Source organism: Chlamydotis macqueenii, chromosome 7 (genome assembly GCF_036417535.1).
Source record: "Chlamydotis macqueenii isolate bChlMac1 chromosome 7, bChlMac1.mat, whole genome shotgun sequence".
NCBI classification, from domain to species: Eukaryota; Metazoa; Chordata; class Aves; order Otidiformes; family Otididae; genus Chlamydotis; species Chlamydotis macqueenii.
Genome location: NC_141562.1, coordinates 34561361 through 34575454, shown reverse-complemented (window position 1 = coordinate 34575454; position 14094 = coordinate 34561361).

The following is a 14094-nucleotide window of genomic DNA, read 5'->3' as shown; positions in this document are numbered from 1 at the left end:
TTTGTAAAAGGAAGATGAAATGTATCCAAAACTTTCCTTAAAGCATTGAGACACTACTGAATATCCTGATTTTGTAAAAACTCAGCATACTACAAATCTGGTAATATTAACTGATTATTTAAATTCCAGTGACAATTCCACAGCTATTGTTCTTAACTGCTGTGCCATTAGGGTGTTTGAATCTCCATTGCTGCACTAATTCTGTGTTTAAGGGAAATAAAATAATTTCAAACCTTGATAATTGTTAGTTCCATTTAAGACACAGTTGGTCAAGCATAAATTGCTTTTCTTGGAGCTCCACAGACTTTCAAAACTGAATCCAAGGTTCTGCCTGTATTGGGTCATTTATGTGGCAGTGTGAGACATTCACAGTGAACCCTGGACCAGCTCACCCTTAGCTTGGATTCAGCGCTCACTGCAAATGTGAGCGTCAGCCTGGGCTGGCAGGGTCCCTGAAAACAAGCTGGGGTCTGTGTTCAGGTTCATGCAGTCTTTTTTTTTTGCCTTTAGATTAATCCCTAAGCATGTCCTGCAGGTTCTGTGTGTTCTCAGTGCTTGCTAATATGCAGGGGCATTGGAGTCTTTGACATCTTGGGGCTCTTGCCATTTTTAAGGCAAAGTGTACTTTTCTGTGTGTTATCTGAGGAAAACATCGTTAAAGCATCCTTAACAATTTCTTTGTTGATGAAGAGCTTAACTATGAATATGGAGTTTCAGAAGTAGACATGTGGGACTGTACACACATCTAGAATAGACATATCTGCTATTTTCATTTACAGTCTTGTGTGACAGCAGTGACTTCTGGAGATTCACATCTTGTTGTGTGAGAGTGCAAGCAATGTAGTGAGACACCACTGAGATTTAAAATGTTAAAGACCAAACTTGAGCTCAGATTTTCATTTCTGAAATTTCTGTAGCCTGGAAGCCACTTATGCTGTTTTGAGGGGCAAAACTATCCTGACTGATCTTTAGTGCAATTCTATTTGTTTTAGTAGTCAAGGTGATCATAAATACTGCTACAAAGCTCCTGATAGCATCTGCTGCACCTACCAGTTCTGTCAACACAGCAGTTTTTTGAGTTTATTCTCAGGTTCCTCACAACTGAAATTTTTATCACGTCTTCTCAAACTCTGCCTGAATACCTGGTAACAGTAATGGTGCAGAGTTCATGTAAATTTTATCATGATCTGATCTGCAGGTTATTTGAATATGCATTGCCTTATTTATTCTCATTACGGGAATCTAAGGCTGGGGAGAACGGTGGATGTTTTGGGAGCGCAGGATTTGCTGAGTTCCTGGCAGGTGCTTTCATCTCTCCAGGCTTGAAACCAGCTTGGTTCTTTGAGGCTCTGCCTCTGCTTGTTCCTTGTCCTAGACAAGGTAGGGTCCGGATCACATTACATTTGCCAAAAGCTGATTTCTGCTTGCCTTGGGCTTGGGGAGTGGCCTACTGCTGTTAGCTGAGGTTTCCATGGCTGGCCCTGGGGCTGCCTGTCTGTGCGTGGAGGTCTGGCTGCTCCTGGCTGGGCTTCAGTGCCCTTTGTCCGTATGTGCTGCCAGGGACATGGCCCAGCCACCACCGTGATGGCTGCTGAAAGCTGTGGCTGGGGGAATGCTAGAGACAGTTTCATCTGAGTCTCTGTCTTCAGGCGGGTTTAATCCCCAGCCGTACTATACAGTTCCTTGCTTGCAAGGAATCTAAGCTGATGGTCTACCTGGAGATTTTAGGTGTGCAGTGGGAGGAAGCTGCAAACTCAGGCCCCAAAGTGAACTCATTGTCTCCTCAGTCTCCCAAGGGAAAACTCGCTGTCAGAGCATGGTGATGTGGAAATGAGATCTTCTTGCGTGACACCTCCCAGTGTTCATAGCTTGATGTACCTCAAAGTAAAGGACAACTGTCCTCTCTCTGTGTCCTACACATGCAGGGTCGGTCTTGCTCCCCAGATTGCCATTTCTCCCTTTAGAATGCAGAAACAATTTGATTGTTTAGCTCTACGGAACGTAGAAATTAACCTCCTTTTTCCTTCACATCTCTACCCAATTTATTCCTATTCCTTGTCTCTAAATGGGACCACACCCCTTAGCGGCAATTCTCATGATAAAAGACCTCATGCTGGATATTTTTAGAAGGAATTGAGCAAGATATACTGGAAAAGGCAGTACAAGTAGCTACTACTTTTTTTTTCTAAGTCTTCCTAGGACTGATTGCACTTTTTCCAGGAAAGGGCTATACATGTTATACATATTTGCGCTGCTGACTTTGCCAAGAGCAAGCATATCTCTCCAAGGAAGGCTGGCAGAGTACGTACAGACACTGAGAGAGAAACAAGCAGACAAAAAGTGTTTGACTGTCCTCTCCTGTGTCACCAACGATTTTCCACCTCTCTGCATGTGTTTCAATGTGAATGTTCTAGTATGGCCAATAAAAGAAAAAAGGGAATTAATATGAGAGATGAACCAGGACACTGCAGGCTTTGTGGCGCTGCAAGGTGGTACCAGGTGCTGCCAAGCCAAGTTCTGCTTTTCATACCTTTTAGTATTTCACTTTCTAAAGCTCTTTTGAAAAATGCATTGACTTTATAGCCTTGGTGCAGATGGTAGCAAACAGCAGAGTTTTCTTCTGTGAATGGGCTTGTCTTGAGGAGCGCTGGGCTCTAGCAGGTAACGTCTGTCTCAGCCACAAGTTTGGAAGCCACACAAGCCAGAAAGGAGGTTACCCTGGCTGTTAGGTGTGCCACTCACCTAGACATACCTCAGTCACCACTAAGTCTAGAAGACTTAAGCCCGTGCTATGTAAAATATGTCTGGTACCCTGCCATAGGCACTGGAGCTAATTTTTAGTCTTGCTGGCAGTCTTGCAAGTACATGAGTAGCTGAAGGGGTATGAAGATTATAACGGACTGAAATGTTCTCAGTACACAAGGTAAAAGCTCGGGGGCTGGCTGTGCGGCTCTGACTCCAAACTCAGTGTTTTCTCAGTGGATACCCCATGAGCAGACCAGTCATCTGATTCATGACTCAGCTAATAACTGGATGGTGCTGTGTTCCTGGCTGCACTCAATATACAAATATTGTTCTGCTACAACTGCTTGTGGTCATTAAAAGACCCCCACAAACACATTTTGCAAGAGTTTGGGTGTTAGTCCTTGTGTTCTGGCCAGATTCCCCAGTGCCTTTGCCTAAATTTCCATTGCATTTTCAACTGGATACGTTATTTCTTTCTCCACTCTTTACAAAGAGAGTGCTGCAGTTAATAGGGGCTGCGTCAGCACTCGTTGGGTTGGCATGTACCAATGCTGGGTGAGGTCATCCTCCCAAGTGCAACTTTTAAAGTACATTAAGATCCTCCAAGATGTAAGTGAGATGTAACGTAAGGAGGTCTTATGATTTTCATCTAAGCTCTGCTGTTTCAAAGGATCAAAATGCCCTCTACAATAACAGTGCTCTATCTTCCCTTCACTTAGCACATCTAATGTAACACGCTTAGCTGTAGAAAACCATAACACACCAGGCTTAGCACTGCCAAAGCCTGGCATGGTTTATTTTCTTCTCTTATGTTTCAGATAGATCCAGCACAGCACATGTAAAACAAGAAAGGTTAAAATAAACAATCAGATTCGTTTTACTTGCTTTTAAAAATATTTAAAGATTTTTCTGGATTTATAACTGTAGCAGGAACAGTTTCTGCCTTCTGTATAAGGGGTAGAGATACGGCTTCATTGGAAACTGCCAGCCCTGAACAAGCAGCATCACTGAGAGAGACATTTGGGTCAGGCATCGCTGTTGGCCGGTGCTTTTTCACTGAAGCCTGCCACTGAGTTGATCTAGGCCGAGAAGTCTAAAGAATGGTATGTTTTAAAAGTAATTAGGTGGTTTAGGGGAGGAGTTTTCCACTAGTTTTTCTATGGGATGTGTCCTCCTAAATGACTTGTGAGGTTTTGATAGGTGTTAACCCCCTAGAATTTCTGAAATTTCTGAAAGGCTACATGCCCAGTAGTTCTCCAATACTAGTCTGACAAGCAGCTTTGGAAACCATCTCCTTTTCTTGGGAATCTAGACCTTGTTTGGGGAAAATCAGTCTCAGTTTCTGTTTTTCATAAGCGTGACCCTAACTTTCATCTTCAAAATTTACTGTGATGCATGCTTTTTTTACTTTGTAGTGGCGTGGGTCAGGATGAAAAGGGGAATAATCAAAGAGAAGCAGAATCTCAACTTGCATTGGTGAAACTTTATCCTGTTTATTAACTCTGCTCTGTGAGCCGCAGTATATTGTGCTTGGATCTTATAACACTCAATTTTAGAAAATAATAGTCAAAGTGAGTGTTTTAACCGGAGTATGAGTGTTTTAATAAAAAATGTGCCTTTCCTTTAAATTGATTGCAAATGTACTTTCCAAATATTTTGCTTTGTAAAAAGAAGTCTTGGAGGAATTCCAGTGACTGGTACTTTCCAGCTAGCTAAATGCAGATAATTCCCCTTTTAAATACGCCTTGAAAGGTTTTGCAAATCCTGGCTGTATCATTGGGAGCAATGGCCTGTCTGAAAGAGTGTAAGTTAATCCTGGCAGCTCTCACCCCTGCGTGAAAGGTGAGGTTCCCATGTTGAACGTGAAGCAGAGGATCCGACCTCAGCATTGACTGCAGAGAACACACGTGTGCTGTGGACACTTGGTGTCAGCAGCAGTGGTTACGGCTCCAAAGTCTCTCCTGTAAGACTGGACCAGCTCCTTGTCCTAGCTAATGCCATGGAAAAGCTGCAGATGATGATTATAACAGTAATAACAACAACAACAAGAGAGAAATCAAATTCTTTTATTACCCATATGACACAATTCTTCCCGGACTGAAATGCTTCTGTAGGTGTCCATGAACCCCAGGGTTTGGTTGGTATAGATAGAAGACTTCAATTGATTTGTTAAAGCTTGTTCAGAAATGCAAGTGAAGAGAGAAACCTGGATTTCAACCACCAACTCAAAGGACAAACGAACCCTCTTTGTGGTGTAGGCATTTCATGAGGTGAACTGAAAGCTGCATTTATTTCATCCTGTAATATTTGAATCTGAGGGGAAAATGGGGGAGAGTAATCCTCTAAAATAAATTTCTGTAGCACCTGCTTTTGACTAAGTCTTTCTAATGGTGTTGAAAGAAGCCAATTTCTCCTTCCTGAAATATTCAGCAAAGCCTTCATCAAACAGATGAGTGAATATAGGCATGATTTCCATCTTCATTAAATTAACGTCAGGTATTTGAAAAATCAGTCCTTTAATAATGTATAAATATTTTCTTCTTGAAGTAACTGCCTGATTTTCCCCACAAGGACTTGTTTCTGCTTTTTGTAATAAGATCAGATTATGATGGAAGAGCTGCCAGAGTGTGTATACTTGCAGATGTGTTCTTTGATAAGACTTAATTAGCCATCTTAGTAATTTTCTACTTAATGTATTTTTAACGTTCTTTAGAGCTTGAAGTGAGATATATCTGGGTTAAAGAAAACAAGCTAGCTTTCCATAATCTTGCCTTTATGATAATTTAAGTTTGAATTAGGCTAAATGCAATATGGAATGTAATTTTCCCAAACCTGCCTACTTTTAGTTCTGCAAAACAAAGTATATTCCTTTATTTTCACTCTATCAGCCCTAGCAAATATGTGTTTATTGAAAAGAAATATGTATCATTGATTCAGTGTTGAGTTTTAAAACAAATTTTAATCTCTCTCTTTAAAACAACTTTTAAGTCTCTCACTTAACACGATGGTAAAAAGTTGTGCAGAAGAGGAAGAATCATCGACACTGGTGGCTCTGCACAGAGCCTGCGAATTTCACACATTCGCTGTCTCAGGATGTAACGTGGTGTGTTGACTTTATATATCTTTTTTTTTTTTTTTTTTCTTTTTGTCTGCTGGGAGAAATGGAAGAGAAGAGGATCAAAGCAAGAGGAACAGAACCAAACAAGTGCTGGGAATGGTTAGACCTGTGTGCTTGGGACTGCGTGCCTGGCCTCCGCTTTCTTCTCCCCTCAACCAGATCATTATGTTTCATTAAGGCTTTCCAGTTAACACTTGTTTGTGGTTTATGCAGAAGAAAATAACATTTGATTACAAATGCAAAGTATTAATTCTCATGCAGATTCTACATTTGCTCTGGGTGTGAGTGGGTAGGTTTATAAAACAAATCCATTTGTACCAGAGAATAAACTTTTTATGTTCTGTTTTGGAGATGGAATACAAGCCTATGTTTTCATGTTGTTCAGACTTCCTTGCCTGTTTTGCTCACAAACCTGGGAACAGGTTCTTCTGTAGGGACAGGTTGTCAGTGGTGGGAAACAGAAATAAAATGTAAGGATCTCCTGCAAACCTTGGAGGCAGTGGCTTGTATGCACTTGCTGGCATTCTTGTAGCCCAGCTCGTCCTCTTCGCGTCCGTTTGATGGAGGTAGAAAAGCACATGAGTCTGATGGACTCTTCCTCCTGAATGAATTGGTCGTTGCCCACCAGGCAGATGCTTTCAGCTGATATCTGTCTGCCATTCTGCTGTCCAACTCAGCAAGCTTCAGCAACGTGTGGAGCTGTCGGCTTTGTTGAAGTGTAGTAAAGTGTATCTTATGATAATGAAATCAGCTATCTAGGAAACTTCTTCCCTAATTACTTAAATCATTTTTAGATTGTAAGGCTGCACTGGTAGTACTTATCTTGCTAAAGTTCTCGATAGGGATGACTGACGTAGATAGCAGAGGAAGTGCTTGCTGCCCTTCATGTTGCTTCTTCAGAGTAACAGCCTTGATATAACCCATGGCTTTCACCAATCCGTGTCAGTGGGAGCCTGGGCTCTGATGGAGAACACAGATTGCTTTTGAACTTGCCACCTGAAAGGTGGTGATTGCTCAAGAGGTCTGTGGGAAGGTATGAAGTATCAGTGTATCTGTATTTCTGTACCGCTCCTTAAGTGTGCCATTCCCAGTTCATTAACAGATCACAAAAAGAGGCTTTGCAGACTCCTCCTCGTGTTTCAGATCTGATGGGTCTGTGTAGCTCGGATATTTGCTTTCTTTGACCAGAAGTCACTCCTCTTCTGCCATGATTCTACTTTCAGCCCATTTCGTCATCTTCGTATAAACTTCTTATGTAGAAGGACACAACAGGAATCACTGATTTCTATTTTTCTCTGTCTGTGATAGGTGCAGACACTGATATTCCCTGAAATGGGCTCAGAGGCAGCAGGAAAATCTTGAGAGAGGCAGTTCTGTCTCTGGAGCTCCAGGATAATACTTGTGATAATATCTCCAAATAAGATCAGACTGATCTTCTAGTGCCCACCCGAAATTGGATGGAGCTCCTGAAGAAAAGAGTTAAAATGTTCTCAGTGCGAACAGTGGTAGGTGGAAATAGGTGGTGATTGCTTACATGTACACAGTAAAAACTTTTGTAGTATTTTTACCATGAGAAATTTAAATAGGTCTCTCTTTCCTTCAAATGATAAATGAGAATAATTTCAGGTTAACAGCTGCAGAGTTGTTCTACTGTAGGTATTCTTACAAACCCTCCGTTAGTGACCTCAGTAGGAGCAGCCTGTGTGTATCAAAGACAACAAAACCTTTAAAGCCTGCCATAATTTGCCTTTTTCCTCTAATTATGCGCACACATGCACCATCAGTACTACTGGAAATTGTGCGTATTACTGAAACAAGGGAACCTTCTGTATGTGTGTATGTGGTTATAAGTAGGAAAAATCTTGTTCCACGGAAAATATACTGATTTTAAACAGGAAGTAACTGCCAAATCTCTTCTGATGTAATCTGTAGCATTAATAATACCCTAATCAAAATGGTAAATTGGGGTCTGTATAAGCTAAAATGCTTTAAATTGATTTTTGTAAGGTTTTCTTGAAAGGTATTTTTAGGTAGAGGAGAATCTGACCAGAAAAAATAGAGCCTGTTTCTCAATGCTTAATATCTTTTCAAATATCCAAATAGAATTACTTTTTTTTTTTTTTTTGTAATTTCAGCTTCTAGGTAGTAATACAAAGTTAGAGAAATACTCTGTATATGTCTCATTTGTTGGCCAAACGAGAGCTCAAAGTATTATTAGACCAATTATATAAGTTTTCAATAACTGTTGTACTAAAAAAGTTCCAAAATGATAAAACATCACTGGAGAAAAAAATGAAACAAGTAATACTGTTTACCTAAGCAGTGTCATTCTGTTCACTCTAATATTTTAAGTGATAAAGTTGGAAAAAATCTTTAAACATAGCCTTGTGATATATTTCATACACAACGAAATGTTATGCTAATTTATGAGAGACGTAAAAATACACAAAGAAGAAGGAATATAATAATAAGTGATAAGTTTGCCCTTTTAACTCTGTAAAATTAACTTTTTGATGCAAAATTATGGCATATTATTCCTGGAAGCCAGGGTCATGGTATTACAGGTAGGAAAAATTATTTCAAATGGAAGCATCATTTGTTATGAACAAAATACACTTTGTTTCCCTTTTTATCTTTTGCTCTGGTCTCCTACCATGCGTATTACAAAACCTGTCAAAATTAACTGGGAGATGTTCTGCAAATTTGCCTAAAACAACTGGTCCGTTGGATAGCTAATAGAAAAATCAATACTCCTGCCAGATTGTATCCACATATGCATGTGGAAGGTCCTTGTCTTCTGTAAATGAGTCTCCTAATTAAACCAAGCAATAAAAAAAAGCATCTCTCCCAGGCAGCACAACCAACCAAACAGGAGCCAGTGGTGTCCAACAGCTCTGTGTGCCCCGATTGAGCAACTAACCAGATTTTCAGAGATGAGCCGCTCCTTCACGCACAGTGAAACCCCTGCTATACACGTGCACATCCACGTACGCTGCTGTACCCATTATCCGTTTTTTTTTTTTGTTCAGCCTAGTCACCTATTTTCATAAATTTTGGGAACATGACATAGACTCGGAACTTTTTGGGTTGGATGCGCAGATTTGATTGAAATGTTCAAGTTCATTATGATTCTTCTAATTACTGCACAATTATCCAGTGATTTTTTTCGTGTTGCTAGACCCAGAGAGAAGTGCTTGCTCGGCAGTGTTTCAGCCCCTACTATGCCTGCTGTATAATGGGGGATATTCCTTGTTTGTCTCAGGCAAGCCTGTTCCACCACAAAACTTTATGACTGGTTTTGTTTTCATTGCTGATAAGGAAGCAGACTGTTGTCTTCTCATGGGTATTACTACTGTTAGGGTTTCTTACTGTAGATCCAAGACACTTTATATGGCTTTCTTAGCAAAGAAGATGGGAAATGCAGAATCCTATTCACAGATTAGGTTAAATTGCAGGCCAGCGTATTCATTATTTGAGATTTTTTTCTTTGATTTTAGTGTTTGGGGTTTTTTTTTCTGTTTGAACACTACTTAAGCTACCTCCTTTTAATTTTGAATGCTTATCTATGTTCTGTTGTATTTTCACTTCTTCTGGAGTAATAGAGTAGACCCAACCAGGAACTGGTAATACATGTTTGGGATATTTCCCAAGAATTATGTTTTCTGGAGAGTAACAAAAGAATGCTCAGTGAGCTAAAAAAGCGCCCTTTCTCAATTAGGAGTTGCAGCTCAGCAGAACAGATCGAAGCAGGTGCTTGAATTTATTCCTATTGAGCATGAAATGTGTTTACATTTTATTGGAACTAAAATTAAGCTCCTTGCTCTATTAAGTCTTGTAAGTATAAGCTTAATTACCCAAAGAGTACATTTAACTAGAGGCAGAAGAAACTCAGCTGGCAAAAGAGAAAATTAGGGGTATGAATAAGCTTATCAGAACAGCAGCAATATTGCACACACACCACTTTATTCATAGGCTCTTCAGAGCAACAGATAAAACATAAAGAAGCTGTCGTGTAAAGGAACTTGTAATTGAATCAAACGAAGCATGTAATACCTGAGACAAAAGGGGTTTTTGGGAAACCGTCAGTGTAAGAGTTTATGAGGAACTCTTACAACAATCACAATTTAAAGATGAAACGGGCCCAGCAATGACACCAAGAGCACCACTGCAGCACTTGGGGCTGCTCTGTCCTCTCATCTGGGAAGCTCTGTGCCCTCAGACCCCTTCCCTTCCTCGTGCCTCCCCAAGGCTCAGGTTCCTTTCATCCTGCCTGTGGTGGGGTTCCACATTTGTATTTTCCAAGCCACTTTTTCTTTCAAATAGTCTCCTTTTCCTCCACCTTCCCTCAATCCTGTTTCCACTCGTCTTCTCTGCTCAACACAATCATACCTCTCTGGTGACACCATCCTTTCTTCTTCTCCAGATGCAGCCTTCTACAACCACTGCTCTTTCATGCTCTTTGCCACTTCCTACTTCTTTTTTACCATATCACAGTATGCTGCTGGTTTTATTATTTCTGAGGGTTGCAGATCCCTGTGAGGTGGTTTTGACTTTAAAATCCAGACACAAACAATTTATGTAATTTAATTCACCTCCAGCTGGAGACAGCCATGATGATCTGCTGTCACAGTGTGTCTCCAGGATGCCCTTAAGGGCTTGCTTTCTATTTTTCCTCTCTTTTCCAGTGTTTGTGTCATTCACAGGTATGTAGGACCATCAGTTATAGCTAATATAAAGCACACCAGAACACGGGGCGGTTATAGCAGGACGATTTGAGTCCATCACTACTGGAGTTCACTGAAGAGGTAAATTTTGGATCCAGACTCTATAAATTCCCAAACCCTTGTGCCCCATTGCCACTTCCCTTTGGCGGTTTCTGGTCGTTGTGACTGAAGCCTACCCACAAGCACACACACAGGTCCTGCTGCTTCCAAATTCATCTGGAGGAAGAATTAGTCCCATATCCATAGTGAGTTTGGTTTCAGCATAACTCAAACACATTTTACTTGCATGTGTCCTTTGTTACCTCCATCACGTTGGCACACATTCTTTATTTCTTCCTTCCTTCCTCCAACCTCAGGCTGAGTAATGCAAGATGAATCACTGAAAAAATGGTATTTTAGGAAAGAATATGAGAAACAAACTTAAATTCATTTTATAAAGAGAACAGATTCTGCCTCCTGACAGGACCAATATGGAACTGGTTTCTTTCTAACAGGTAATCTAATCAGTAATGTCACAAAATGGTTAGTAGCACATCAGAATACATCTTCTGGAAAGAAGACACATTATTTGGCAGTGTTGCACCCAGGTATTAAGGGCAGAACATCACCTTTAAGTACATTTCAGTAAACTGGAAGGCACGGCTTAATAAGATGATGATAGGGCATTCATACGTAGATTCATCCATTAAACTTACATTGTAGAGAAAGCAAGGACAGATGCTCACACACATTTATATTGTTTGGGGATTGAAGAAGGGTTATTTAGTAAAAATGATGAGGAAAAAGTATACACAAATTTAAGGGGATGGCTATATGTTCATAACTTAGCACTTCCAAACGCCTGCAATACGAGTTGTTTGTTTAACACTGGATGTATTGTATGAGAAACACACAAATACACACACACTCATATATATATATATAAAATTCTAACACAATTGCCTTTGTTTTTAAAGGAATTATTTTCTTATTCATGGTTTGTTTTCATTTACTTGCTTGTAAATTATTTTGGCAGGGTCTGGTGAAATGTAGTAAGGGAAACTCTGCATTCCCATGCATGTAAAACAGAAAAATAGTGTGATTGTGGATAAACAATGTCTCCCATTGTTAGTAGTTTGTTTTTCTCACTGTTACTAAACCCTTTGTAGCTACAACAGGCATTGTGATCTGAGAGCAGCTTGGTGCCAGTGGTGTATTTTAATGTTAGAAGCCAATCTTAATAGCTTGTCTCTACCACAAACCAGCTTTGAGGCTGGCAAACAGGAGACCTGAAGATTTCCCTCACCTGAAAATCCTTGGATAGACCAACTTTTTGTGGAGAACTTCAAGAGGGACTATCAGTGGTGGAAGAGGCTAATCAAGCACATGGCATGTCTCTGATCTTACTGAAATTGTTGTTGCCAACACCAATTAGAGCTTCCTGGAGGCTGCTCTGAGTGATACTGGGATGGTGGGAGTGTGTTTGTAGCATCACGTTGGTTTGGCTTTTCCTTCCCACTGTGCTTTTCTCAGCTGCCAGACCTTAATTACAGAAAATAATTAATGTTGCTACCACTGAAATGAAATGTGTTCACGTGAGTTGACTAATTAGTGATACTGTTTAAAATCAGATTCTAATATTTTGTTATGGATTTCAAAAGATTTTTATTTTCTCAGCAAGTGCAAATAGCAATAATACAGTGCCTTGGTATGTGCTCAGGAACTTGCATGCTCAGATATTTGGGTAAATACAGACAAAACGAAGTGCCTTGTCCACAGCACACACAGAGTAATGTATCTTTATTTATAATGTGTATATTTATAGAGTGTGATACACAGCTAGATGAGCATTTTTGTGCAGACATACATCTTCTTTGCTCTCCCCCCCCGCCTTTTATCTATAAACATAATTTTAAAAGTAAATAGACTTTGAAACGGGCAAGAGGCTCTAGTAAAGGATTTAAATACGTTGAACTCTTTTTCTTCCTCTTTGAAAGGAGTAGTCAGTCACAGTTCTCATTTAAAGTTAAGCTAAGAAACGTCTCTGAGGAGAATTTCAAACTCCCTTTCCAAACACCACTGTGCCAAGTATGGTTATTTTCTGAATTTAATTCAAATCATATGAACCTTCATAGTTTTTGCCATACTAAAGATCTTTTCCTTTTCAATCTGGCAAGACATTCATCAAGTTATGAGCAGACCCCACTCACATAAAGGAGTAGTTTTGTGAACTTTATAGCTTACAGGGTTTTCCAGGTTCAATACATATTTATGATTTATTTTTTTTTAAAGACACACTAAACAGTCCCATAACTGTATAATAACAGAACATCACCATGCGATTAGCCTTGCGTGAGTCATAAATGAAATAAAAAAAGAAAACAGAAGTTGGAAGAATTATCTTTAAATTGCTGTATCTACAAAAATACTTCAATCCTTCCAGCAGAGCTCACACTCTCCACGGCTCTTCTTCCCCGTCTCCTCCTCAGTCCAAGAGCTGGTCTGCCTGGATTAACGTAGGTGGTTCCCCACAGCCTCAAGTCCTCATTTTGACTTGGATACTCTCTGGGGACAAGTCTCCTCAATTCTTCAGTATTTTGCAAGGGGATAAGAGTAATAATTACCCACCCACGTCACTGCAGCCCTGTCAGCTTGAATCAGTGTCTTCTGGGTGCCTGGGACATGTGAAATGCTATATAAAAATATGAAATAATATTATTTCCCCAACCATACAGCCAGAACTTACACTATTTGGAGGAAAGAGGATGGGGGATAATTACAGCCTGAACTTTTAAAATGAGGTACTCGGGAAGGGCACAGTCAGCAGAACAGCAGCCACATCCAGGGTCTCCAAAGACCTCTGTGTTTATGGGCACTCCATGGTTAGAGGTCCTGGAAATTTTCCAGACCTGTTCCCTCAACATCTACGAGTATTTAGAATATTTTCAATTAATACTCCTTGCATGGAAAATATGTTGAAAATACTTTCTCAGCACACTCTACATCCACAACCTATTCTATGAATTTTCCTATTTCTCCTCTCCACACAACCATGGCTGTGTCTGCTGGGCCTTCGGGGCTTTGGCATCACAACTGGGTGCTCTTCTGGCACTTTCTTCTGCCCACTGCCCTTTTCAGTGCTCCTATGAGCCTTGTTACTTTTGATTGTTGTCACATGTATTGCGCTGGATTCGTACCCTCTCATTAATTCCCAGTTTATCATGTTTATACTGCTGTTCCAGTGGAGCCAGGGTTATCCAGTTTCTAGGAAACAGCTATTATTTATCCCTTTGGACACTGCATATATTGCCATATTTCAGAATAGTTTTTGTCCGTGTTATATTTCACTGAGTGGATGTTTTAATAAAAATAAATTTTAAAATTGTTGTTGCATCATAGCAACACCCACAGCAACACAACAATATACATGGGTAGCTTGTGTGTACCAGAGAGTTGCAAAACATGCGCAAATTGCAATATATTGTCAGTAAGGGTAAGTAAGTGCAAAAAAAAAATCCCTATATAAGG